We start from the raw sequence: 23791 nt of genomic DNA on the forward strand, positions 1-23791 counted from the left end.
CCCCATAGGTCAACTGGAATAGAGCACATGCGCAAATGTTAAAGTTTCAAGACTGTTAAAGTTACAAGAATGAAGCCACATTCCAGCTTAGCAACAACTCCTTCATGTTTGTGCAGATTCAATGGTTTTGCCCTCCAAATGCCCTTCTATTAAGACAGGTACCTGCTACTGACTCTTTCTTCCCTTTGGCCATTAACTTGGTGGCACTCCCAAACAACCTCTTTCTAGAGTAAAATGGAAGTCAGTGTTGGCTTCTTTGGCTCAGCTGAATGCAGACCTCACGCTGGACTTTGAATTCCAGCCTGTCTGGCCTTTTTTTTTTTTTTTTTCAGGAGTACTCCTAGGACCAAGGGGATGTCTTCCCTTTCGTGGGATACACGTGGGTGTTTGATGAGATTGAAACCACATTAAAAGCAAAATATAATGAACAATGAACTTTTTCTCTTCCAGGTTGTCCTCTCTGCAGAAATCAGAGATGAGGGAAAAGTCCAGACAATAAAGCTTCACTGCACACAGTTGCAGAAATGGAAAGAAGTTAAAACAGCCTTCTATCACCAACACTGAGTTAGAGCCCATCAGGGATGCGTGATGCAGCCTCTTCCTGCCTCTTGAGCACTTTCCTTTTTTTAAACAATACTTTTCTCTTTCTTTTTTTTTAATTTTGAGGTTACATTTTTTACATATGTTCCACTCACCCTCCACTAAACTACCCCCCAGTATCCCCTCTGCCTCCCCCCACATCCCCTCTTCGAAATCCACTTTGCACATACAGTGACTTTCTTGGATATATCGCTTGGCTAAAATTGCAAACATGTTAAGTGAGTAGGTTACACAAAAAATTACTTTAAAAATAACAACTTCTGAAATTCCCCCGAATGAAACAAATATTTTTGAACTTAGGATGACGATTATATATTGAATAGATGCATGAGAGGTGGGTTGTACAGGTACTGGAAAGGTGGGTTGTACAGGCACTGTTTCTAGCTACGAGCTACCCTGAAACACTCCAACAATATGCACAAACAGAAAGGAGAAAGAATACTACAATTTAATCTTCAGGCTTTGGGCTCTTCTTGTACAATGAAAGAGCTGGGAATAAGAATTAAAGTTGAAAAGATTAAATCATTCTCTATTATTTTAGATAGTGCCATTTCCCCCCTGGGTTAGAGTTAGAACTATCTTAAAGTACCAATAAAGCTTCACTGCACACAGTTGCAGAAATGGAAAGAAGTTAAGTCAGCCTTTTATCACAAGTCTCATACTTAAATTATTCAGAGCCAATAAAGAGGCAATGTGTAACCAAATGTGAAAGTAGAATAATAATATGTGATCATGATTTTGTAAAAGGCTGTAAGGCTTATTTCTCCAGGTCAGGGTCCTGACTTAGAGCTGCCCCACTGCAGCAGGAAAATGTACCATCTCCCCACTGCCTTTGTCAGGTGCTGCCATGTGATGCTGCCAAACTGCAACAGTTCTGTGTCAGTGGAATTTTTCTCCTTCCTGTTTCAGCTGCCCGTGTATGTATACTTTCAGTCAACCAATCATAAATCTCTTTAAATTTCCACTGTGTACATAAATATGAGGGAGAGTATACTTGCTAAAATTTGGGGGCAGGTAGGGAGCAGAGCGAGGACAGGGCAAGGAAGTTCCCTTGGTAGAGTCCTATCTGGTAAGAGAAGCAGCTGGAGTGGGGCGGGGTTACACTCCACAGCAGGTCACACGCTGGAAGGTGTGAAGGTGTGAGGTGAGCAGGTACGCGGACAAGTGAGAGGAAAGGCAGTTGAGGTGATCCAAGCTGTGTGGTGCGGGTATGTCTCCTCCCCCACAGCCTTCTGATCTTCAGAAGAGACTAAATTCACAAAACGCAGCATGGGCCAGGATTTCTTGTTGAGAGCTGTGAAGGAGCAGCGGACTCCCCACCAAAGATGCACTGAAAACTGTGAGCCAAACCTTCCTTCTTTCTCCTGAAGCAAAAGGGAGGAAGAGAGTGGGGCAAGTGACAGCTGGATAACATGGGGTATGCCTGAGGGCCAGCATCAAGGAGTAAGTATTCCTTAGTTTGAGGAACACAAGAGTTGAGACCTAGGAAGGAGAATTTTCCCGAAACGTCTAGTAATTAAAAAAAAGTAAAGACAAGTGAGGAAAAAAAAGCAGGCAATAGAAGCTTATAATTTCTCAATCTGGTAGCCCCTCAAAATATATGGTTTCAATCTGTATTTTCCTAGTGTCTAGGAAGGATGTGAATCTTTACAAACGCTTGTCACTCCTTCCTCTGCGCCCTGCCTCTTCATGGCCTGTGCATACTTTCTATAAGGTCATTTGTCTTTTTGACATCACTTCGTGGGAATGCTCTATCTGATGACTGATCTTGTCTTACATATGTTTCAAAAATCTCCATTATCACTATTTTCAACTTGAATTATGGCATCTTTGACTATATAGCAGTTTTAGTTTATAGGTAGTCAAATCTGTGAATCTTTGCCATTATGTCCTTGGATTTTGGGTACAGTGAGGAAACAGTACTCTAACACCATTGTGGGGGTTCTTTGCAAGTGTGTTTGGTTTAGCCTTTTAGAAAGGCAATTGAGCAGTGTTTTTTTTTTTTTTTAAGATTTATTTATATAAGAACCAGGGTACAGACCAGCTGTGCGGGAGGGTGAGAGGATTCACCCGAGACAGAGCGGGGAACAGAACAGGCAGACTGACAAAATTGAGCAGTGTTTCTATTTCACACTGAAAATTCATTTTTGTCCAGGAGGTTTTTCTCTCTTCATTTGAAGATTTTGATAGAAAGAAACATACTGTATGCAAGTTCATATTTGCTCTGAGAATTAAATGACTGTCAGTAGCTGAGGGGTAATCAATGATACTCTTGATTCTGTAACTACCAGGGCATATACTGCAGGAAACTAGGATAGAAAATGAGCGTGGTTACTGATAAACTTCTTAGACTTACAGTTCTGTTTTTTAGTTCATACATTTTTACTAAAAGGAGATCTTCCTGACTCTACTGATAAATACATTTCTGATTGGCATCATTAGTTTCGAATGTCATCTCTTTTCATAGATGCTACAATACTGCAAAACTTGCTGCGAGGTTGCCTCACTAGATGAATCCTGCAGAAATTGCTTCAAACAGTGGCATGTGTGGGTCTTACAACTGTATGTTGGTGCATGTTCTAAATGGCTGAGTTTTCATCGAACCTACCACTGCAGGTGCTGTTCAAACACCTTTTCCACCTATAAAATAATCATTATATGAACCTAGTTAATAAAACTTGCCAATGCTCAAGCTGTTTTTAAATCTTAATTCCTCCTGCAACACCAATTTCATTTTTTCTTCTTAAAACACTCTCATTTTGCATTTCGTGAGTTAATTTTAGTGCCTAATGATATCACTGCATTGCTAAAACCCATATGAAAATTATAACAAAAGTAAAACACATAAGATCTGAGTGCCAAGATAAATTTTGTCATCTGGTGCTTTGTCTCTACCTAAGTACATTTGTTTCTCTTCCATCTGTTTGGAAACTTATTTAAGCAAATTAACATTTCTCCTAGAATTATTCTGGCTTTCATATCAAATGGCAAATATTCTTATTTGAAGAAATTTTGCATACTTGAGTATTTAGTCCACATTGCACACTCTTGGCTATAACTATTATTATCCCCATTAGACAGATAAAGAAACTACATCTGAAAGTGAAAATTTGCCTAAAGTTAGACAGACCTTAAGTACAGGATTGAAAATTTGAGTTAGTCTTATTTTTTAAAGGTTTATTTATTTATGCATACAAGAGCTGAGGTATAGGCCAGAGGTGTTGGGGTGCGTGTGTGTGAGAGAGGATTCACCAGAGGCAGAGTGAGGAACAGAATATACAGATTGACCGAAGTACACTGCTGAGGGGAGCAGTGGGCGAGCCAGGAGTGGCCTGATGTGCCATGTGGGTAGCTCCCTGGATGGACAAGGGATGGAACTAGTGCTGCAAAGGCTGTGGACAGCTTCATAGGTTGCGTCTTAACCCCTTGCGCCACCAGGGAGGCCCAAATTTGAGTTAGTCTTATCTAGCTTCACACCCTCTGCTTTTTCCAAAACAGGGCAATTGCCCCTTCCACGCATCTATGAAGGTATGGTGAGGGTCACTCAAACGCCAGGACTGGAGCTCACCATGGCTCTCTTAGGAGAGAGTATATTTCAGGGAGATATGATAGACTCAAACCCCAGCAGTGATGGGAAACAACTGGAATTCCCGTGAATAGTCTTTTCCTCTTTCTCCCAAAAGTCTTCCCTGTGCTCTCTCTTATTGACTACAAAGCCTCTGAAAATTTCCCCTCCAGTCAGCAAACAGGAAGGTGTAGACAGAAGCTGTTTGCCTCACCACCAGAAGGTAGAGAATCCATCAATAGCACACAGATGTGTATGGCCCAATGAGGGCTCAGGAAGCAGAGCAGAAAGGGGGCCAGCACCTTTCTAGATATTACTAAACCTTATTGTGTAAGATGGCCCCGTTGAAACTCTATCTGGAACAGAAATCCATGGATAGAACAAGGGATTTTCAGTCCAATAAATAGGTCTATGTTTGAATTCCAAAGACACTATTTACTATCATATAATGTTGGGAGCAACTTTTGAGACTTTGTAGATATGTAAAATGGAGTGGATAGAACCACCTCATAGAACTCCCAGATGGCAGTTACAAATAACATTACTAGTAGCAGAAGTGTAGGCTGCAGCTTCTCTATTTTGCCTCTCTGCAGAGAAATAAATGATACTGAATATAAAGCTCCTGCAACAATGCCTGGCTCAGATGGGCACTCTGTAAGTACTGTCATGATTATTATTAGTCATAGGGAAGATTACTACTGGCCTCATCAAAGGATAAAGAAGGAGATGAGGAAGAGGAAAAAACATAAAAAGGTAAAATGTATAATCTGGAAATCCCCCTTTCACTTTTGTTAGGAGTTTGATGAACTCATAGGCTAAAACCCCATCATCAGCATAAACTACCCACCAATCACTTCACTTCTGCTGTATGAGCGATATATCCGCTATGAGAGAAACAGAGTGACTTGCCTGGGACTATTATCAACTTTAAGAGTCATCATGTCAAATCTTAGTAACTGAAAAGCAGCAAAATGAGTAATTCCAAAAATACACTTTTGAAGTAGCAAAAATAGTCCTGACAGCCATAAAAGTGAGCAATCAGAAATTATTTGGAGAAAGCAATCAAGAGTCAGAAAAGTACTTATGGAACTCCTGCTGTACATCTATTATTAAAGAGAAAAGAACATTAAGTTCAGAGGCCCTTGGTTTATAAAAGTATTGTATTTCCTCAAGTCCATTTGAGTAATTCTTACATTTCCCTGTAAGAAAGAGTCCTAAATGGTGTTCTGCCTTGACCCCGGAGCCTATGTAACTTATCCCAGAGTTGTGAAGAGTGTGGTGGAGATAGTGTGATGGTATCAAAGGCTTTTGCTGGGGTTAGGCACACCAGTGTTTGAACCCTGACTTGCCTCTTGGTGGGTAAGATAGATAGGGTAGGGGTCTGAGCAAGTAAATACATCCCTATAATTGTCAGTACACTCTTTTTCTCCCCAATTTTATTGACATATAATGAGCATAGAGAAACCACATGTAATTAATATATACAATTTGGTGAGTTTGGAAATATGCACACACTTATGCTACCATCACCACAATCCAGGTAGTAAACATATCCATCAGCTCCAAAAGTTTTCTTAATTCCATTTTTTGTTTGTTTTGGGGGTGGGAACACTCCACATGAAATCTATACTCAGAACAAATCTTTAAGTCCAAGCTATAAACAGGCACTGTGTTGTAGAGAAGATCTCTGGAACTTACTCATGTTGTATAACCCTTTTTTTTTTTACCAATTAACTAATTCCTCATACTGCCCCTCCATTTCCTGGAAACCATCATTCTACTGTCTCCTTCAGGATCTTTCACTGTTCTAGATGCCTGATCAAAGAGGAATCGTATATATAGTATTTGTCTTTTGTAACTGACTTATTGTCTTTCCCATCCATCCTATTTGCTCCAAATGGTGAAATTCTTTTGTTAAATGGGAATGAAAAATACTATCAGTCTCATGAGTCCCTGTGAGCATGAACTGAGCACATGCCTGGAAGGCACTCAGCACAACCAGCACTCAGGACTCTGGCGACACCGGTGTTAGTAACATGAGTAAGGCCTGCTCTTCTCTACCTTCTTGACTGCTTCTGCCTGCCAAGAAAGCCATGAACGGGCTGACATGCATTCCCTCTACCACAGAGAAAGAGAAGTGGCTGATGGCAGGACTGATATAGCTGGAGTGCCAACAGATTAAGTGATTTGTATAACTCAAGTGTGTGCATGGTTACATGGTTACAAATGCACACAGGCATAGAAGGAAAGAAAAATGCTTCCGTAGCCTTCCAATAAACAATCACTGAATATCCTTCTGTGATCCTTAGGAAATTCTTATTGTGCCTATATTGTGCCTAACTTGATCTCTATACCTGTTTCATCCCTATACCCATGTCGCGATCTCTTACTCATTTATACAAAGGGACTCTGCACTATGTATGATCTTTCCCACCAGTTTCCTTTCTTCACTAAATAATAAATCCCAGAGCTCTTTCGACATGTGCAATTATAGATCTGTCTTGTTCTCTGTAATAATTCAGAGATCGTATGACTCAATGATGGTATGACTGTACTGTAATTTTTTTAACCTGACCCTATGGCAGACATTTAATTTTGTCTCAGTATTTTATTAAAAAAAAAGCTCTTTAATGAACATACTTTATTTGTAATTTTCATATTTTTACAAATATATCCAGAGAGTAAATGTTCAGTAATAGGGCTGCTAAATTTAAGGACATGTTCCTTTTCCTTCTGTTGAGAAATATTGCCAAATATTTCCCATAGATATAAATATAAAGGATAGAAGTGTACTGGTTTGCACTGTATCAACAACATGAGCTTCTGTTTCTGCTCCTGCTCACCCTGGCCACCAATGACTTTTAGCAAACACTGCAAATGTTGCCATCAGATACAGGAAAAAGTAGTACCTCATTTTATCTGGCTTCTCTTTGATGATAAGTGATAGAGTATTTGTTTTCCATGTTTCTTTGCCATTTGTATTTTTTTCAGATTTTTAAAAATTTCTTTTCTTGCATTGTTGTTCATTTTTGGACAGCATTTGATTTCTCCCCATAGGTGTTATACCTGTGCTTCTCCCTCCACCATAGCATCCACGATCCATCTCCATATATGGGATATATTTGTTTCTCTATGAAATTCCTGTTTGTATTCTTTGCTGAGACTATTTTCAGAAGGTTTTGTTCTTTTGACTAACTTGGTCATTTATCATATTTTTTCTTACAGTAATTTGAAATGATTCATTTTGAGATCCAAATGTTTATGAGTTTGAATTTACTTCTGGAATATTCTTTTCCATTGGTCTATTTCTTTTTCAGTTCTAAACAGCTTTGATTTCCATAGCTTCAAAATCTGTTTTCATATGTTGGGCCTCCCCTCGTGGCGCAGAAATTGAGCGCTGGGCTGCGAAGCTTCCCACAGCTCTGCAGTACCAGTACAATTCCCGGCCACGGGCGAGGGTCCCACATGGCGCACAGACCTCTCCTGCCGCACCTGCTGCTCCCCTCAGCAATGTCCTTGGTCAGTCTGCCTGTTCTGTTCCCTGCTCTGTCTCTGGTGAATTCTCTCACCCTCCCGCGCTTCTGACTGTACCCAGTGCTTGTATAAATAAATAAATAAATAAATCTTTAAAAAAAAATCTGTTTTCATATGTTGACTGGTTATTTTTCTCCTTTCCCTGGAATCTTCTGGCTATTCTTACAAGTTTGTTTTTCTAGGCAGACTTGCCATTGTGTCAAATTTTAAAAATGACACCTTGATTTCTAGTTGATATTTATGAGAGATTAATTTAGAAAAAGTAACATTTTAGAGTTTTCCTATTACAATAACATATACATTTACATGTCTCCTTCTACATCCTTTGGCCAGTTTTAATGTTAATTTTACATAAATCTTTTGTATTTAAATAATATTGTTAATTTTCCTATACATGTTTATCACTTTTGGATCTGATTATAAATAATTCTTTTCTCTTCATATTCCCTATTATTTATGCCCTTAACTTAATTACATAATAAGCCACCTTATCATATTCTGCTAACATTTTGAACAGGATTTTCAGTTTGTTTTTCGTCAGGTTTTCTTGACATACAGTATTTTGCTTCCTCTTTGTTGCTTTCTTTGTCTAAGTGAATTTGCTAAAACAGAAAAATGATAATGAAACTAGATGTCATGTATTTATTATTTTAATGAGAAAACATTTAATGTTGAATGATTTATATTTTTCAAACTAATGTTAAGAAAATATTCATTCATTCCTGTTTTGCTAAAAGTTATTTGCTCCTTTTTTTCAGGATTGAATTTTACCAAGTGCCTATTTGTCATCTAGTAGAACTATTACATGCTTTTTATACTTAAAGAAAATTTGAAAAAGGATCATAATGACTTATAAGAGAACATTTTGCAAACTTCATGTAAATAAGTTTGAAAGTCTGGTTGAAATGGATGCTTCTCTCGGAAGCATATGCCTGTGATCTTAACGTTTGAAACATTCTGTTACCCTTACACCTTATTGACAATTTGGTTGGATCTAACAGGCTTGGGACAAACTAAACAATGCACAAGTCCCACAATTCAGAAATTCTACTTCTGATGTTTACCTTGCAGGAATGTTTACATTTATACATGAAGACACCTGGGGATATCCAACACAGTTTTGTTTGTTGAAACTAACAAAATTAGAAAGATTCTTTGAAATTGCTTAGACTTTGCATGATATAATAAAATATATCTAAATAATAAGGACATTAATCAGTATCAGAGAGAGCAGATCTAAAAATTTTTGTTAAAAAATAAAGCAAGTTACAAAATGATATGTACAGCAAGATACTATTTATGTACATTAAATAAAATACAAAAATATTCTATAGACATCATATAAAAGCATAAAATGAAGACTGGAGGCTAGATATGTGTTGTGGGACATTTTAACTTACTTGCAATCATGTAACTTTCAAAATGGTAACAATGTAATCACTCATTATGGTGACACCCCTGCCCATGCTGGCCCTAACCTGACCCTGCACACAGAGGGAAAAGTAATGGGAATGTGACCAAACAGTAGTAGTTATTTCTGAGTGATAGTGTTCTTTTTTTTAGCTTGCTCATATTTAAATTTTAAACTAATAATTATGTAAAATTATTGAGTCATTCTTTTTCTTCAGAATGTTGCACACCTTGCTCCATTGTCTTTGGCTTTGATTGTTGCCTTGGAGAATTCTGACCTACTTGTAGGTGATTTGTTTTTATGTGTGAGGAACATGCTTGCAGAATATATCTTCTAACTTTCAGGAAATGTAAACTTTGGCCCTGAGGTTTCTGTATCCAGGTTTTTCCTGGAAGATCGTATGTTCCTTTGAGCCATAAAAATCAGTTATTTCAGAAGCTTTTGTAATTTCTGTAAGTATTTTTCTGTCCCATCTGTTCTATTTTCTAACTCAGATATGCCAATTTTCCTCTTGCTGCTTTCATCTTAAGACCCTTAACTGTTATCTTCTAATTTCTCTTCCTTTTATAGCCACAAATTATTTCAACCCTTTCTTCTATGTCATTATTTCAGGTTTGATCCATGTCTGTCTGTCCTCTTCTTCCTATTACTAATCCATTTATCATTTAGGTAACAATATTGTTCTGACCCTCAATTTGTCTCCTTGACTCCAGCATTTTCCTTTTTGTCTCATTCTATTGTTGTATCATCTTGTCTTTCTTTCCCTTTTCACTGAATTCACAGTCTTTTAAGTTCTTTTTCACAAAAAAGCAATATGTAGTGTTTCCATTTTGTGGCTAGTTTCCTTGCAGAACAAATTTTTTCGCTCCTGGCATTCTGTCTTGCTCTTGTTTTTCTTTCTTTCTCTTTGATACTTGCCCATGTTTTCCCCTTGTTGGTATGTAACCTAATAGCTCCATCAGACTGCACAATTGCTTGTTGGCTCTACTCCTTATTATCTGACCACTCTTCTTCATCTCCTTTGATTTCCATTCTGAGAGTTGGTTATTTCAACTTCTTTCTGGGAGTGAGCTCACCTGGGACTATGGGCACTTACAGTTGGTAGACCTGACTGCTGTTCTAGTATCTCTGCTCCTGATAAGCAGCATCTGGGTGCACACTTTCTAACTCACCCTATATAATCCTCATTTTCCCAATTTTCCCAATACATATAGCCAAGGGAGCTTCGTCTAGACAGATCCAGTGACTCCTTTTTTTCCTGAGTCACCCTCCTCTACCTAGCAGTGGATCCCACTATCTTCCTAGTCAACTGAGTCCAAAGACATCACTTTAGCCATATAACATCTTGCTGTGGTATAACAACTGGACCCTGCTTATATTTCTTTTTCTTGATTTCTGCTGCCCCCATTTATTTTACCTTTTGTCCTCCAGTTGACTAAATTACTAATTAGTGCTGAAGATATTTTGCTCAGGGTAATTATAGTCAGCCCCTGTTCCCTCCCAACTTTCTTGCTATGTGATCAGTTTCATAAAGGTTTGCCCTGATGTTTTTTCTTCCTTTGGTAAGACACTGAGGGCATAGGAAGGGCTTTTCAAATTCTTTCCTTCCCCAGGACTGCCTACACCCATCACAGGTTGCTTTTATCTAAATTGAGGATACTGGAGAGATTTCTTATGACTCTGTCTACTCACATTCTGTCCCTCAACTTCATTTAGGGAGCAGGCAGTAAGGAGTGGAATTAGTAGCCATGACAATTCCTAGAGACTTGTGCTTATTTCTTGCCCTCAGAGCATGAGGATATGCCACTACCAACAAAGGTAGTCAGCATACTTTTTGCTAATTTTTAAATTTATTTGATCTGTGGGCATGCCACTGGCTGTGGGAGAAGGAGATTGTGTGATTTGGTTTTACACCGCCATCTCAGACTGGAAGCAGAGCTAAGACTGTGTGTATCAGGGCCTCCCTGGTTGCGCAAGGGGTTAAGACGCAACCTATGAAGCTGTCCACAGCCTCTGTAGCACAAGTTCAATCCCTGGCCTTGCCAGGGAGCAACCCACATGGCACAGCAGACATCTCCTGACTCACCCACTGCTCCCTTCAGCAGTGTACTTTGGTCAATCTGCCTATTCTGTTCCCCACTCTGACTGTGGTGAATCCTCTCAAGTCCCAAGCTTCTGGCCTGTACCCCAGCTCTTGTATGTATAAATAAATAAATCTTTAAAAAAAAAAAAAAGACTGTATATCAGTGATGCTCCTCCCCAAAGCAACTAAGTTTTATTTTTCATAAAAGAATAACAACTCAACCTGGGAAAAAGAGGGTTGAGGTAACAGAACCACTTAAATACATTATGTATGTACATGCATGTGAAAGTCAAAATGAAAACCAAATATATCTAAATGGGTAAGCCCTAACAAGATAGCAATTGCCTTAGTGTCACCAGGAAATTTAAACCAGGACCAACAATATACTCTTTATGGCTCACTTCTGAAAAGGTAGCCAAAGTCTTCCATTTTGTGCTTCCTTTGTATTTACTGTCATTCTGCTGCTACTAGAAATGCCAAGGTCCAGGCAACATATCCTCCCCCAGTAACACGTCATAGTCAATATCATAACCTCAAAATCTTTTAAAATAGAATTTAAAGGCAGGGTACTTTGGGTACTTCGAGAAGTACTACTAGGAAGCAAAAAATGGTCAACAATACTTTCCAGATTTTCTAGGAGTTCTAGCAAATATTTTTCTAACAACAAAGATAATTGTTTAAACACAAAATCTTTTTTTTTCTGTGCCACACTGGGTGGGAATGATCTACTTATATGCCAACGGCAAGGTAACAAGACAATGAACATTTCCCTAAAATCCTGTGACACTTAGCCTGAATTTTTTTAAAAGGGCTCCAAAAATACTGTTTCAAACCATTGATCCACTCTAGCCCCAAGGTCAAGTCATAATGAACCTAGGGAGAAATTATTGAAAGTGGCAAACTCTGAAGAACACACATCTCAATTCTACTGAGAAATGAAGATTTAGTATTAACACAGCTATGTTTACTGATTAATACAGAAAGCACATTTTTAAGCAATATATATTATTTCACTTTGTTCTACACAAAACTAAGATTTCTTTTTCTACAGAAACTCAATCCTCCAGTTTTATTCCTCTTACCAAGTGATAGGCACAGACCGCCACATGATTCAGGATATACTGTAAACTACGGTCTCCACCTTGACTATCAGCTGCCCTCGGGATGAGAGGTGGTGTTAAACTATCAATGCAACCCTTTTATTTCTGAAGTAACGAAGCACCAGGCTAGATTCCAAATCTGATCAACAAAGGCAAAGTAGGCAATTGTGTCAATTATCTGGATAATATAGGCAAAATCAAAACAAGAGCAACAAGAGGAAATAGCCAATTCATAACCTAGAAATGGAGACTAGTTTCTGTATATCAGTGTGTGGGTGTGTTTTAATCACATATGTTTCATTCCTTCTACTCAGGACCTTTTATCAGTAAATTCACAGAAATTCCATTACCTTCCCAGCATCACACACACACAGAGTGATGAGATCATAAAACTATCCAGACACATTCCCTTAGACTGTCTTAGGGGTTATCATACTAATTTACACTTGCTATTGTGATCCTGTCAAAAATCACCTTCACAGGAGAAAGACAAACACGGGATGATGTCCTCCTATATGGAACAGAGAGAAACCTAACAAGGAAATGACAAAAGCTAAATGAAGCAAACTTTAGAAATATGGCTGCAAAATTGAAGCTAACAGAGGTAAAGGGGATGGAAACAAAGAGGTCCTTCCAGGGTGAAGGACCACAGGGGTCTTATTGGGGGGGTGGGGAGGGCAACACCCATCTGAGGAGATGGGATTTCAATACCTTTGGATATATGCCCAGAAGTGGTAACATGTGGTGGTTCTGTTTCTCAGGGTAGCGCCACTTTGTTGCAGTAGCTCATCACTGTGCGCTCCTCCCAGCCTTGCCCAAGGGGTCTAAGCTATCCCAGTCCTTTCCAACACTTGCTGTCTTGTTTTTTGTTGGTCTTTTTTTTTAAGCACTGATGGTCCTAGTAGGTGTGAGGTGATAGTGCATGGTGGTTTTGATTTGCATTTTCCTTTGATTGGTAACGTTGAACGTCTTTTCACAAACATGTTGGCTACTTTCATGTCTTTGGAGAAATATGTATCCATGTCTTTCATTTAGGAATCAGATTACTAGGTTGGTTTTTTACTTTGTTTTTGTTTTTTGGTACTGAGTTGTAGGAGATCCTTAGTTTGGAAATTAGCCCCTCATCAGATACATGGTTAGCAAATATTTGGTCCCATTCTGTGGTTACCCTTTTACTCTGTTGATTGCTTCCTTTGCTGTGTAGAAACTCTTTAGTTTAATGCAGTTCCTCTATCTACTTTTGCTTCTATTTCCTGTGTTTTTGGTGCCATGTCATATTATACCAACCAGAGATGGTTGTATAAACATATTCATCTGTAAGGTAGGCTGAGATATGTGGTCTTCATCTGGGCAGTCACATGTTCAGTCACTAAAAAGTCTTCCCATTTGTGGGCAGAACTTAAAAGACATTTCTCCAAAGAGGAAATGCAAATGGCCAACAGGCATATGAAAAAATGTTCAACATCCCTTTTAATCAGGGAAATGCAAATTAAAACCACATTGAGATACCACCTTACACCAGTAAGAATGGCACATATCAAAAAAACAAGCAACAACAAATGTTGGCGAGGATGTGGTGAAAAAGGAACTCTCCTGCATTGCTGGTGGGAGTGCAAAATGGCCCAACCACTATGGAAAGCTGTCAGGAGGTTCCTCAGTCTACTAAAAATGGAGCTACCATATGACCCAGCAATCCCACTCCTAGGGATCTACCCAAAGGACACAAAAACATTGATTCAAAAGAATACCTGTACCCCTCCCTATGTTTATTGCAGCACTATTTACAATAGTTAAAACCTGGAAACAACCCAAATGCCCAAAAATAGATGTCTGGATCAAGAAGATGTGATACATGTACACAATGGAATATTACTCAGCAATCAAAAAAGATAAACTCATGCCATTTGCAGCAACGTGGATGGAGCTAGAAGGAATTATGCTCAGTGAAATAAGCCAGAAGGAAAAAGAAAAAATATAGGATGGTTTCATTTATAGCAGGAATGTAGGGGAACCCAATAAGACATCAGTATAAAAAAAAAATAACAGTATCAAACACAACAAAGCAAAAAATGGACAATTATAAATCAGAGCCATACTGCAGGGGAGGAGGGAGAGGGATCAGAGGGCGGGAGGGAGGAGCATAGGGGGCTGTGGTGATGGTGTATGGGTGCCTTGGGGAAGGAAACTCTATGGGGACTACACCTGAGGGCGTGGGGGTAAAGAAATATTGCTTAAAAATGAACAATGATGTAAAAAAATTAATACAAAAAAAAGTCTTCCTATTTGTGACAAGATGGATGAACCAGCGGCAGGGGGGTGGGGGGTGATTAAGTGAAATAAGTCAGAAGGAAAAAGACAAAGAGTGGATGGTTTCACTTAAATGTGGAATACAGAGAAACCAAACAAAGGGTCAGAAAAAACCAGTATGAACTCCAGAAATCTGTGGAATTGAGGCTCCAAGACACAGAAGGTGAGGAGGAGTAGTGGGGAGGGGGCCCAAGGGACTATGGTGGAGGACTGTGGATGCCTTAGAGATGGGGTGATGTGGTGGCATGCATCTGAGGAGGTGCACTAAATCACATACACTGTTGTAAACAAATGTTACCTTGATTTAAAAAAAAAAAAGTCTTTCTCTATTGGAGAAGAAAAGAATGGCTAATGGAAAAACAAAAAAAAAAAACAAAACAGCAGTTTGAGCACCCTGACCTTTACCCAGATTGTCCAATATGGAGAAAAAACTGTATTTCCTGTGATCTACCAAATCATTTTTATTTGTTCTTTTAAACCTATTTAATATCTACTCCAATTTAACAGAATCTCAATCCCATCTGCTGAGTTCTACATGAAAATAATTCCATATTGTGTGTATGTTTGTGTACATACCAACTAAAGTTCAAACTCTGGCTAATTTCAATATTCTGTGACTAATTTTAATCTTTGATAGGACAAACCAGAATCAGCCCCAAATTGTTTCCACGTGATGACATTAAAGATTAAAAAACAAATAGTGGCATACCAAGTCTGGGCACTTTCTTTCTGAGGCCAGTTAATGAGAGTGGTTTATTTTTTTTGAACCATTTCATAATGACAAGATTAATGATAAATGTTGCAGACAGTGGCAACCCTAGACAGAATTCTGATTTGATTTCAACACATTATAATCATCTGTTTGTATTGTCTGTGAGTGTTCAACTATGTAATCTATTGTGAAGAACATCCCAGCATCTAGGAAGCTGCATTTATTTACAGAGTGTTAAAACAAATATTAAGGTGTTTACTAAATGATGAGGGACCAAACCTTGACTCAGATACACAGTACATATGCAGCACTAAAGTGCCAGGACTGACATGTATATAAATGTAGTTGTTGCTGATTAATATGAAAAAGATGAGTTTGTTTTTACCCCAATGCTTTAGCAGGAGCTCTAGTCAGCAGTGTAATACATACATGGGATGAGGAAAAGACCAGAATTGGGCTTTATAATAAATGGCTTCCAAAATAGCCTGTGTTAACCCTATTAATCTCTAACTATGTCCCATATACTATGGGAGGTGACAGAGCAGATAGAGAAGAATGAGACAAGCTCCTGCCCTACAATGTATTCAGTTGGTGGCAAATGCAATGATACATTGATAAAACATTTCTCATATTTTTGTTGTTGTTTGAACCCATTAAAGTCCCCGTTTCTTGCAGGAAAATACCCCTACTTCTTGGAAAGATACACTAGATTTAATGATACATTGTCTCTCATTTACTTAGCACTTCCCTATAATAGTCCACAGCTTTCCTTACCCTCAACACTTGTAGTTCCAAGAACATTCTATGCTGTTTCAGTTTCATGGCTTCACATAAACTCCTGCCTCAGACTGGTTTCCTTGTTTATTACTCATTCTTCCAGATTCAATTCAAACTTAATCTCCAGGGTGAAGAAAGTTTCCCCAGCCTCCATCAAAAGTATTAAGTATTCCTAATTCTCTCCTAAGAAATCATTCTCTCTGGTTACATTCACTGAATTATTCTAACTTTTACTCTGCTGACCTTTTCACCCACTAAACTGTGGTCTCCTGGGGGCAGTGATTTTATCCTGTCCATCTTCATATCTTCTGTGCTTAAAATAATGAATAAAGGATCAGAAGTGATATGGTTGTAAATGAACTAAATGCAATTTATTAAAACCCATGACTAACTTCTTCTAATTCTAAGGGGGCTACTTGAATTCTCGGAATCTTCCCTCTCATCATTATTTGGAATAATACAAGCTTTTGGCTTCCACAGAGGATTCATTATTTATTATGCATGAAGCAATCTGCACTTCCTAGTCCGTGCAACAAACTATTGCTAAACACAAAATTAACCTACACCATCATCATTTTGACCCATTTTCTGAGTTTCTACAAGCATAGAGACTATAAGAGAGTGAAAGACTGCGGGGAAAATTCCCTGGCTGATCACCCATCTTTTATCCCCTAACTCAAATGGGCTAATTATTTTGAGAATGCAACTAACGATGTCATTTAAAAATCAACACTGGGAACAGTCAGAATCGGGACCACCGGGTTCTGATTTGGAAAAGGCAGAGCAACAACCGGTCGGCCTGCGCAGCTATAAAGGGATCTTTCCCTATAGCTACTCAGAAGTCCACTGTGCCTCCAGTAAACAGAGCCTACTATTTACTGAGAATAACCCAGGTATGCTTCCCAACACAGCAACAGAGATGGGGGCGGCAGGTCACGACACTGGAGATACAGAGGTGTGAATACTGCCAAGTGTCAGTCCTTGGACTGTGACTCAGGATCTGAAAATCCCTTAGTCATTTCTTTGTTTGAAGGTATTAGGTCTACTCCTTCCTTACATGGAATTGAAGGCACCAGAATCATAGTAAAGATAAAATTCTGATTTCCCATTGCCTTTGCCCAGTGCCAATGTTGTTAGCACTATCAGGAGCAGCATTTCATGGAAAGGAAGTCACCCAAGACTTGGAGACTGAATCTTTCAGCTCAAGTCTAGCGCCTCCAATGACCAGCTGAGAGACTTTAGGCAAGTTACACTAACTTTCTTAGCTTCTACTATCTTAAAATAGAGATAAGAGTACTTCTTTTTTTAAAAAAAAAAAAAGATTTATTTATGCATACAAGAACTGGGGTATAAGCCAGAGGTGTGGGGGGTGAGAGGACTTACCAGAGACATAGTGGGGAACAGAACAGGCAGATTGAAATACACTGCTGAGGTAAGCAGCCGGCAAGCAAGGAGAGGTCTGCTGCACCATGTGGGTATCTCCCCGGCTGGGGATTGAACCCAGGCTGCAATGACTGCAGACAGCCCCATAGGCTGTGTCTTAACCCCTTGAGCTACCAGGGAGGCCCAAGAATACTTATTCTAAAGTTAAAAGGATTTTGTGAGATAAATTCAGTGCCTAGTATGGTAGACAGTGCATAGAAAATGGAAATTTATTATTATTATTGCTGTTTTATTTCTATTGCTACTACAACAAATGATAACAAATCAGCTTTGAGAGGGGAAGTAATGCATCATGGCCACAGATCCTAAAGAAACAACATATTAAATAGTAAGTCAGAAATAAGTTCCTTTTCTATTATAAGGATTGCCTATTATAATACGTAACACAGGGTATCACAGTAAATCTTGGAACAAAGGGTGTAATATACACTTTCCCAAGATAAGAGACCAATAAAAATATGACTCTTCACCTCCTGTTAAAATGGATGGTTTATCATAAATTTATATCTGCTAATATCGTTAGACAAAATCCATTAAGCAGTCCAAACGATTTTAAAGGACCAATTTCAAGATTGCCACAAATGCTCACCTGACAAAAAGTTCTTTAAAATGGTCACATCCACCGGATAATTCCTTTTCTTGTTTTAGTCCTTCAAAATTTATATTAGTTTCCTACTACCACTATAACAAATGACCACAACTTACTGGCTTAAAATAACACAAATTTATTGCCTCATAATCACAGAGGCCAGAAGTTCTAAAATCAGCATATCAGCAGGGATAGGTTCTTTCTGGAGGATCTTGGAAAGACTCTGTTTCCTTGTCTTTTTTACTTTCTAGACATAGCTGACTGCATTCCTTTGTAGATAAAACATTTCAAATACTGACAACTTAAAAATGACTCAAATTATTAAAATGATAGTATTAAGGTTTTTTAGCTCCCTAATATCAGTGATTTGCCTAGGTCACTTGCAAAAACAATTCTAGACATTTCAAATAATGATGTGTTTACATTCTCTAAAAATGTAATAATTCAATTCTTTGCAATGAGGTTAAGTGAATTATGACTGACTGTACAAACAATTGTATTTTAAATATATTTATACAACTTAGGTTATAATCTCATTTTTTGAAATGAAATAAAAGACTAAAGTTCTTTCAAAATGGCACTAAGAGAAAAGGCCAGTCTGAATAAAAACAAAATGTCTTATTGAATGAGAATAAGCTGTTAAGCCACACTCATCACCAATTTCACTCATCATAATAACCATAAAGGAGGAATCTGCTCTTTTTAAGAAAAAACATTGAGAAAAAAATCATCTGATTCTAATATGGAAAAGAATTTGGATAATCACTAAATCAGTTTTCTCAAAGCCATCAGAGTTAAGCCAATTGAACTTCAAAGGGTGACAAGCCCTGCCTAAGGAGACATGGGACACACAAACTCATCTTTGAATGGGAGGAAGAGAGAGCCACCATAGAAGAATAAATCAGCTTAAGTTTTAACAAATTTGTAGGAGCTGCATGTGGGCTAATGCATATGTTTAAATAACTGGGAGTCTCAAACTCAGCCTTCTCCATGCACCCCCACTGGGAGCTTACACAATACTTGAAAAGTACAAGAGACTAGGAGAGCCCCACTTGGTGGCATGGATTTGCAGGGACAGACATGAAACCCACCTACCTCACCAGACTCTTCTCTCCTACAAAGTAAATGCTTTATGCCACTAGAAAATAGGATTAAGAAACAGTCCCTGGCACAGCAGACCTCTCCTGTCTCTCCCGCTGCTCCTCTCAGCAGTGTATTTCAGTCAATCTGCCTGTTCTGCGCCCCACTCTGTCTCTGGTGAGTCCCCTCCTCCCCCCTCCACACACCTCTGGCCTGTACCCCAGTTCTTGTATGCATAAATAAATATTTAAAAAAAACAGCCCTACAACCAAGACTCAGGCAAAACTATTGCTTCTTGGAGAAGGGTAGAAATAAGAGCCTGTTACTCCTGGGGGAAGAGCAGGAAAACCTTTTGGGGCCAGAATCCTGTATCAGTACCAAGCAGAGGTCTTCTTTCACTTGGCAAACATAGGAGGTAACTGGGAGAGAGGGTTCTATACTTCCAGAAACTGCCAGACATATAAGGGAGAGTTTGATAGCCAAAGGGGAAAGTAGAAAATAGCAGTGAGAAAGTCTTACCTTCAACCTCTAAGCACCGAGGACTTGATGAAAAATAAAGCTGGACCAGGAGAATTCCCTCATCTACTGTCATAAACTTTACACCAAGTAATAAGCAAAAGAAACCTACTGGTGGTAGAGAAACAAAGGCAAAGAGAGACTCCCTCTGGAGTTGATATGCAGAGGCTGCTGCAAGCTAAAAACAGGGCAGGAAAACTTAAAAAAAAAAAAAAAAAAAAACCCTTTGATACCACATGACCACGGTAAGCACAAGGCAATAGTAATCCACTATGAGAGGAATTTGAAGACTGTGAGACAATGAAAGTAACTACAGAAATGACAGCCATGGGGAGAGAACACAATGGACAATAGTGAAGGGCTGTGGGTACCTTGGTGGTGCGTGTGCTACAGATACTACACCTAAAAGGGGAGATGCTCTACTTGTAAAACACTAACAACAATGTAAACCAATGACACTACAATAAAAAAAAATATTAAAAAAAAAAGAAATGACAAAACCATATCAAGTTCAACTGTTAAATAGATTGACTCAACCACCCATCCTAACAACCTTAGAGAAGAAGGGGCACGCCCATTTGTGGGTATAAATTCACTATTCACTGCATTCTCTATTATTTTTCTATACATATTATTTAGCATTTATTCAAAATATGTAGGAAAGACAAAAACACAATTTAAAATATTTTTATTAAATTTTTTTTCTTAGTGTGAAAGAACTTTAATATGGTTAGTGTGTAGAGAGAGAAGGGAAGAGAATAGTTCCCCAAAAGAACACCCAAAGTTATCCTTCCCCTTGTGGTGTAAAATATTTTTTAACTGTTCAGAGAAAATCAACAGAACCTGACTCAGAACTAACACATATGTCAAAAATATTATATAGCAACTGCAAAATAAATGATTAATATGATAAAAAAATCTAGTAGAAAAAGCAATTAATGAACAGAGAAATATAAAAACAAAAGAGAGAAAATATAAAAGATTCTAATGTGAATACTAGAAATAAGTTAAAAGGTGTAAAAAGATTTTCTTCAACACATTTATCAACTTATTAGACACAACTGAGGAACAAGTCAGAGAATAGAAATAGGTAAATAGAAATTATCCAACGTAACACACAAAGAAAAAGTAAGAAAAAAAATAACAGAACAACCAAGGTCTGTGGGACAATGTCAAATAGTCAACATATTATAATTAGATTCTTAGAACAAGAAGAGAGAGAGGAAACTATTTGAAAAGATAACAGCTGCGAATCATCCAAAAGTTTTTGAAAGATTTGAAAATAACAGGAAACTTCAAGCCAGTAAAATTATTAATTAAAAAAAAATAAACCTAGAGACACCAAGTTAGGCTGCTGGGAACTAAGGGTAAAATCTTGACAACAGAGTGAAAAGAATCATCACAAATAAAGGATTGAAGAAGAGAGGCACAGCAGTCTTCTTGTCAGAAACTAGACAAGCTAGAAGATAATGAACTAACATCTTTAAAGTACTGAAATAAAGAAAATAGTGGTCAATCCAAAATTCTACATTCAGCAAAAATAACTTTCAAAGCCAAAGTCTCTTTAGATGAACTATAGCTACGAGAATCCATTGCCAGCAGACAAAGAGTTACAGGTAATTCTTCAAATAGAAGATAATGGAAGTTCAGACATTTACAAATTCAAATAGACCAAATAAATTTCACTGGAAATGATAAAAATGAGACTAAATTTAAAATAATTTTAAGTTAACTGAAGCAAAAGTAACAAATGGTATTCTTGCTCATCAAAAGCACAAAAGATGTGAGAGAGGAATGTGTTTTTATTATTATGAAGTAAATATATGTATGAATGGAAGCATTATTTTTTTCAGAATTTTATTATGGTATTTAAAGGAATTTCACAGTGAACTCCCACTTGCCCAAATATACCATAGATATGTTCCTGTACTTGTCCTGTCACATCTTTGTCCATGTGATCATCTGCCCATGTATCAATTCATTTTTTAAACTGACAGATTATATTTAAAATCACAAAATGGAAATAACTTAAATATCCAATAGTAGGGAATTTGTTAAATAAATTACTGTGTTTTCATTTAATGGAATAATATGCATCCAATCAAATTTGCAGCTATGGCACTACACAAGAAGAGAGAGTATTTGGAGATAGGTTGTGCTAGAAGAAGGTACCAAGCTGCACCAGACTTAGCACAGAACATCCCAGCAGCAGGAAGAAGTGCTGAGTCTCTGTAACAGAAATGTGTTTGTGTTTGAAGACCTGTCTATACAAATAATTCATTTAGCCTGGCATTCTGAGAACATTAGGTAAGGTCTCTGACCTGCTTGTCAGGATTGGGCCAGTCACTAAGAAAGTCATCATCTGCAAAACCTTCACTTTCCTCTAAATGCCATAATTTCAACAGCAAGCATTTGCTAACTTACCTTTCTTCATTATCAGGGCACCTAAAACACTTTGTGAAGCAGTACTTGGTACTGCTGAATACCTTAAGAGGAAATTCACCTCCTATTGAATTTTGCCAGGGGCTGGTGTGCTAATACTTACTTGCTTCTTTTTTATAATTCTCTTGACCTCTCCTCACGCCAAACATTCAATAAAATACTTTGTGAACTTGGGAAGTGAACAATCTTTCAGTAAATACTTTGGACTCTAGGATTCACTAGCAGTATGCATTCTATAACTCTTAAAATAAATTATGTTACAATATTTCTAAAGAACTATATTTTACATAGATTGATAGATATAAATATATAGATTTACAGTAGTGTGGCATTAAGAATTTGTATCAGACCTTTACTGTAAAGAAATCTGGCAAATAGCATGTCAGTCAGTCAAGTACATGGAAATATCATGTACTTCTAATTGGTATGCTGAGGATGACACTGAACATTATGGAATTGATCCCCAAAATCCCTTACCCCAGAGTAGTCATGGGAAAACCATCAGACAAACCTCAATTGAAGAGCATTCTCTAAAATATGTGACCAGCATTCCTCAAAACTTCTAAGGTTGTCAAAAACAAGGCCAAGTCTGAGAAAAATGTCACATCTAAGAGGAGCTCAAGGAGACATGACAAGAAACGTAATATGGTAACCTGGATGGGATTCTGAAGCAAAAAAGAAAAAGCAGGAAAACTAATAAGGAATGAATAAAATATAGACTTCAGTAAAAGCATATCAAAATCAATTGCAATCAATGCACTACACTAATGTACTATGTTTTTTTTTTTAAAGATTTATTTTATTTATACAAGAACCAGGGTATAGGCCAGATGCGTGGGAGGGTGACAGGATTCACCAGAGACAGAGCGGGGAACAGAACAGGCAGACTGATGAAATACACTGCAGAGAGGAGCAGCGGGCAAGATAGGAAAGGCCTGCTCGCCATGTGCATTGCTCCTAGGCCGGCAGGGATCAAACCGGCTCTGCAGAGGCTGCAGACAGCTTCACAGCGCTGCGCTCAACCGCCTGCGTCACCAGGGAGACCCCTAATATACTATGTTAACAGAGCTAACTGACTTTGGGGCAGCTGCTTACCTAAATAAATAACAAAACCCTAAATGTGTTAGAGACAATGAAGCATAGAATACTGGGGCCTCAGGTTTCTGAATCTCCAAGCCAAGAGGCCTAAACCACTACCTGTGTACTGCCTCCTTTGCTATTTACTACTGTTTCTCCCTCAGGTTACAGGAAAGGAAAGTGCTGCTGAGAATGGAGACAAGTGTCATGTATCCATACAGAAAGAGCCAGAGGACAGATCTAAGTGGGTCACACCAACACTCTTATCTCTTGCTTCTCCAGGCAGTCAATGATCCTGATTTTCCCAAGTAAGGAAATGCTGAGGGGGAGAGGAGGCTGTTTCAATTCCCCTGTATTATATGGGGGAATCAGAAAATGAAAAAAAAAAAAAGTTGTTTTTTTAACTTGAATAATTCAGGCCAGAGTAGATTTGGGTGGCCTGAATTATCTGGGTAATTGTCCTAATTCTTTGCTTTGACTATGGAGACCTGGCCTTGGAGGGAAATAGGCCACTCACTTCCTGAGATGCTTGCTCCCTTCCTGGAGGATGAAAAG

The 23791-nt window shown here is 38.2% G+C and overlaps 1 protein-coding gene and 1 long non-coding RNA gene across 7 annotated transcripts in view; one reads left to right on the forward strand and one right to left on the reverse strand.

Moving 5' to 3' along the window:
- Nucleotides 1–23791, reverse strand: part of RTN1 (reticulon 1) — a 325955-nt gene that overhangs the window by 118143 nt on the left and 184021 nt on the right. The window lies entirely within an intron of this gene.
- LOC129145087 (uncharacterized) overlaps nucleotides 4779–23791 on the forward strand; it is a 28213-nt gene continuing 9200 nt past the window's right edge. The window contains exon 1 of the long non-coding RNA XR_008550139.1: nucleotides 4779–4819. This is a non-coding gene — a long non-coding RNA (uncharacterized LOC129145087). The remainder of the gene's footprint in view (nucleotides 4820–23791) is intronic.

Source organism: Talpa occidentalis, unplaced genomic scaffold (assembly GCF_014898055.3).
Source record: "Talpa occidentalis isolate TD23 unplaced genomic scaffold, MPIMG_talOcc4v2.1 talOcc4.11, whole genome shotgun sequence".
Classification (NCBI taxonomy): domain Eukaryota; kingdom Metazoa; phylum Chordata; class Mammalia; order Eulipotyphla; family Talpidae; genus Talpa; species Talpa occidentalis.